The sequence below is a fragment of the Schistocerca serialis genome, chromosome 7, assembly GCF_023864345.2.
Source record: "Schistocerca serialis cubense isolate TAMUIC-IGC-003099 chromosome 7, iqSchSeri2.2, whole genome shotgun sequence".
Taxonomy (NCBI): domain Eukaryota; kingdom Metazoa; phylum Arthropoda; class Insecta; order Orthoptera; family Acrididae; genus Schistocerca; species Schistocerca serialis.
The window spans coordinates 41,235,590-41,241,455 of record NC_064644.1 but is presented as its reverse complement, the minus strand read 5'-3'; the positions used below and the strand labels follow the sequence as shown (position 1 = coordinate 41,241,455).

General features: G+C 43.8%; 1 non-coding gene across 1 annotated transcript; it reads left to right on the top strand.

Moving 5' to 3' along the window:
* The first annotated feature begins 2,574 nt into the window (after positions 1-2,574).
* Trnaw-cca (transfer RNA tryptophan (anticodon CCA)) lies at positions 2,575-2,649 on the top strand. Its single transcript has one exon. It is a non-coding gene; the product is annotated as a tRNA-Trp (tRNA).
* Positions 2,650-5,866: the final 3,217 nt, after the last annotated feature.

Here is a 5,866-nt window from a genome sequence, read left to right as displayed (position 1 = left end):
GCTATGACTGTGTTTCCTATCATGAATGATTGATTGCTCGAACGAATTGAGAGCTACAGAATTACGTAGAAAAGAAGGAAAAAAAATTACAGTTGCGACGATTCCAGTAAACCATGCGCCTTGTTTTCGCCTTCCTTCTTTATGCGTCTTATTGTGGTGAGGCAGACGTTTGCATAAACTGCAGCCCTTTGATTGGGACTGGTAATATTAGCCAACAGTTCGTTTTGTCTCGCCTCCTTAACACATGCTGTAATAACGTTAGAGACGATCGAACGCTCGTTACTCCGCAAATACCTTCTCTCCTTAGTATTCTGCACATTTTCTTGCAATGCAGTGCGATTATCCATCACTTCCGGATACTGAAGTATACCAGTGAGTACACAAAGTCAACTGACTGACACTGGCAACTAAGATCCCACGAACAGAAACGACGTACGAGGTGCGGCTAGAAAAAAACCGGACTGATGCTGGAAAAAACATTTATTTACAATTATTTACAATTTCATGTTATCTCCTTCAATGTACTCTCCTCCTCGGTCTCTACACCGCTCCATACGAATTTTCCACTGTTCATAGCAATGCTGCAGATCATTTTCGGTAAGTCCATACATTACTTCCGTCGCTTTTTCTTTTACTGCTTCAACAGTCTCAAATCTAGTTCCTTTCAAAGCTGACTTGACTTTATGGAAAAGAAAAAAGTCACAGGGGGCCAAATCAGGTGAGTAGGGTGGATGATCTAAGATGGGACTGTTGTGATTTGTCAAAAACGTCTTCACTGACAACGCACTGTGAGCTGGGGCATTGTCTTGGTGAAGGATCCATGACTTTTTTCTCCACAAATCGTTCCGTTTTCTCCGTAGTCGCTCACGTAGGGTAGCCAGGACGCTAATGTAGTAATGCTGATTCACTGTTTGTCCCTCTGGTACCCAATCAATGTGCACAATCCCTTTGATGTCAAAAAAAAAACAATCATCATTGCCTTATTTCGATTTTGACATTCGTGCTTTTTTTTGTCGTGGAGAACCAGGAGTTTTCCAATGCATCGATTGGCGTTTAGTTTCGGGATCGTAAGTAAAAAACCACGATTCATCGCAAGTAATAACATTTTGTAAGAAGGTGGGAACACTTTCAATGTTTTCCAGGATGTGAGAACAAGTCATTCTTCGGCGTTCCTTCTGTTCAATTGTGAGACACTTTGGAACCATTTTTGAACACACTTTGTTCATGTTGAAACTTTCATGAAGAATCTGCCTAACACTTTCCTTGTCAACTCCTGTTAACTCAGACACTGCTCTGATTGTTAAACGGCGATCTTGTCGAACAAGTTTACCGATTTTTTCAATGTTTGCATCAGTTTTTGCTGACAATGGTCTGCCAGTGCGAGTGTCATCACTGGTGTCTTCGCGGCCATCTTTAAATCGTTTAAACCACTCAAACACTTGTGTTCGCGATAAACAATCATCGCCGTACACTTGTTGTAACATTACAAACGTTTCACTTGCAGATTTTCCTAGTTTGAAACAAAATTTGATGTTAACACGCTGTTCTTTCTGTACACTCAACATTTTCCGACGCACAGACAAAACGTCAGCTACTTAAAACAGACGCCACGGGCAGACTGAGTGCAGGAGGCAGATGAAACTCGAGCAGCAGGCCACGCGACTTTCAGCCTTATTGCATTCGTTTTATTGTTTCACCAGTACTAGTCCGGTTTTTTTCTAGCCACACCTCGTATATCACTGCACGCCGAACTACACTGCTAGACAGGTAAGGGGTAACTGATTTTGGGTGGCCCTGTAGGCCAGTGACAGGGTTCTTCCGGGAAAGGCCACTTCCCCCACCAAAAGCGCTGCTCGCTCTTGAGTTTACAGACAGACTATACACTAGTCCGTCCTGCTATTGCGGTGTGCCGTCCCACCGATACCCCGTCCCGGTGCAGTGCTATACTCTACCGTACGAATACTGAGCTGTACCACTCTGTCCGAAACCGAATGCACGTACAGCCCCACACTCGACTGCATCGATATTGCGCAGTACTGTGGTGTCCAAAAACGTGTCCATTTACTCGCGGCGAGGCAGTCACACTATTATTGAATATGTAAATAATATGGTTATCAGAGATAGAGAAAACAGTTTTAAGCACAAATGGGTAGAGGAGACTGGTAAATAACACAATGTGGTAACCTGAATTTGTACCGTCAGCATGATAAATAATATTTATAAAACACGACTCACGCACCGTCTTCACAGTTTTAATTCCGCAAGTGCCTCGTCTCCTACCTTCCAAACTTCACAGAAGCACTTGCCCGCGAAAGGCAAAGGTCCCGAGTTCGAGTCTCGGTCCGGCACACAGTTTTAATCTGCCAGGAAGTTTCGTATCAGCGCACACTCCGCTGTAGAGTGAAAATATCCTTCTAGAAACATCCCCCAGGCTGTGGCTAAGCCATGTCTCCGCAAAATCGTTTCTTCCAGGAGTGCTAGTTCTGCAGGTTCGCAGGAGAGCATCTGTCAAGTTTGGAAGGTAGGAGACGAGGTACTGGCGGAATTAAAGCTGTGAGGAGGCGCCGTGAGTCGTGCTTGGGTAGCTCAGTTGGTAGAGCACTTGCCCGCCAAAGGCAAAGGTCCCGAGTTCGAGTCTCGGTCCGGCACACAGTTTTAATCTGCCAGGAAGTTTCATATCAGCACACACCGCTGTAGAGTCAAAATTTCATTCTATTCATATTTGTAAAGGTGGAACAGGATAAGTATAAACCGGTAACTTCTTACTGTATGACACATTATATCACATGATTCAAAGGAATGTTTTATTTTTCTGCATTACGAAAATACTGGTGACGTGGCCAGAAAGATAATTACAAAATGCACCCACAAATTGCTACAAAGAAGTGACAAGAGAATCTATGCAGACGCTCAACGTGTTTCAGTAGCAGATGCTACAAGTAAAGCGTTGTACAGCTAGGAGCACTTGGCTGTTAAAATTCCAAGAGCGTCCTTTCCGGGAAGAGTCAGGTGACATTACTTCCTCTCTCTCTCTCTGTCTCTCTCTCACACACACACATACACACACACACACACACACACACACACACACACACACACACACACATTTCTCAAAATCACAGAGACGGGAAAATCAGAGAGATGAGAGCTCATACTGGGAACTTCATCTACATCCATTTTCTGCAAATCAGTGTGAAGTACATAGCAGAGGGTAATTCCGATGGTATCAGCTATTTTCCCGTTGCATTTATGTACGGAGAGGGGAAGAAGATCCAGCATTCCATGAATGAACTGCAGTCTGCGACATATTCTACCTACGACTGATGACATGCGATCGTTTCACTTCATGTCCATACAAATGTTTGTACGAGTTGACTGTTACCATCTGTGACTCAATGTTACTGTAGTGATAGGATACTACGGTTCTTTCAGTTTCTTTAGTGCAAAATGTTACCTTTTTTACAATTTACAGCAAGTTGCCGATCTTTGTACCATTTGTAAGTCTCATCAGTATCTTGGTAGCTGTACAGATCTGATTTGATCCATTATAAATGGTTTTTGAAAGCCTGCGACTGTGAAAACAATGGGTCTGTTTATAAATAATTCTTCTGCTACCAGTTCTGTGGTGAACGTGGGTTTGATCTGCTATTCTGTTATTCTGCACAACGTATTAATCTGAGATGTACCTTTTACCCTGTGGCTCCTGCAAGATGCAATTTCCACCCCTACACTACTACAGACGTCAGACAGACGCTCCTAACGTTATAAAGAGAAATGCCTGAAAAACTTTCAGCAATAAATATCTTCTGGAGTCGTCCGCTGTAAGGAAATGACACAAAAATTCACAAAATTTCTTACATAACTAGTGGGATACTTGGATAATGGAGTAGTGCTAGTTAGAGTAAGAAAAACATGAAACTAACGGAAGTTATTATTTATTTTGCAAAAATTCTGAGAAATCACAATGGCACTTTTAGTTATGAATTGAACAAGTTATATCCTAGTTCTTTTTGGAATGTGAAGTTACGTCTCAAGGATAGGATTCGCTAATGAAATTTCTATACAAAGTTTAAGATTGTTGTTGACTTGGCAGAATGGCTGAGAGGCATGCCTACTCAACTTGAATAATTATCCTTTAGAATGTTGCTAGGTACGGTCGAGGCTGTAGGAAATATGGGGCTCGCAATCAAACTCTCCCTACGCCTTGATGAAGTCAAGGATTCCTATTTGCCCCTAGTGTAACTATTGGCGTGGTACACTGGTCAGATAACCAGTCCACTGCGATGCCACTCAAAAATTCGCTCGCAGGCGTTTAACTATAACTCTGTCCGTTCACACCGCACAATAAGTGTGTTGGACAACACAGTGAACAACGCTTAATCGCAAGGACTCAACATAGAGAGTCGCACTTCGATTCGCTCTCTACAGAGGTGCTCTCCCAGTGAAGTACTGAGGATAGACTTGTTCCTCGCTCCAAGAGCGACAATGGAATGGCGCCTCTCCACGCCAGACGTGAAGTGGTGTATCTTTCGGTCTCTTCCATTACTCCTTCAGCTCAAGGCGTCAGAAATATCGTCTGCCAATCAGCATTGCTCTTCTAAAACGAGAGAATGACATTTCGTTTAAGGCGACCAATCCGGAAATCTGTAGTATCGGCGTTTGGCGTTTGCTGTCTCCCTGTGAAAATCTCTGAAACTGCATGCTATCTGTAAAGAATGCGTAGGCTGGCCGCTCCCACACAATGTAGCGGAATTTGCTTTTAAACCGAACACGGGGCCGTTCCTCCTTTTCCTCGGGCGAACGCTGTGCGCTCCACGGGCGTCTACCGGCCGACGTGGATGGGTTGGGACTGGCCTCCTGGCGTGCGGTTGCCTCTCTCGAACTAAAAGCTCCTGTGACCGTCGTGTGTGGAATGTATGTGTGTACGCCAGCCTCGAGTATTTCAACCATGGTGCGCACTTGCGATTTATTAGTTATTTGCATATCGTTTAGATGAATTCCTACAACATTGACTTTATCTTATCGAGTTTGGATTCGAATGAAGCGTCTTGATAGGAGGAATATGATTGTGAGGGCGGAATATGTAAGCAATGAAGTTCAGGAGACCACGACGTCTTACACAGTCACGATGTTCTTTATTTACTTTTCACACGACGCGCTTCGGGAAATGATTCCCAAAATAAGTGTGTTATTTGTGTAGAAATGACGTAATACACACACAAAAAAAAAAAACACTCGTCGTGTGAAAAGTAAATAAAGAAAATTGTGACTGGTAGCAGAAGAATTATTTATAAACAAACCTATCTGTACAGATTTTTTCAGACACTACTTTATTATGGATAACTACATCATCTTCGGAAATTCTGTGGTTACTACTAACACTGTCTGTTACGGTCCAAACACGGTCCTCTGGTGTACACCCGAAGCTGGTTCCATATCTGGCGATGATTCTTCATCCAAGATAACACGCTGCACTCTCCCAACCAAGAAATTTCCAGTCCAGTGACAAATATCGCTCGATATGTTGTACGACTGTACTTTTAATAATAAGCATTGGGGTGGCGCCGAGTCAAATGAGTTTCGGTGTTCGAGAAATACTGCATCTACCTGGTTGTCTGGATCCACGGCGACAGTCGTTCTTTTGTTCCCGGGCTTTAGGGACAGGACAGGGGCTCTTGTTATGGTGCCAACAGAGCGTCCCGCCATTACACACCGTGAGGTGGCTGGCGGAGTGTGGGTGGCGGGGCGTGCTGCTGTTGTAACACCCCACCCGTTCCTTGTCCGATTTTTGCATGTGTTCGCGCCTGACAAACAAATTACAGAGAAATTGGGAGTGGAACTGTACGCAAAAATGGATAACGCTAGA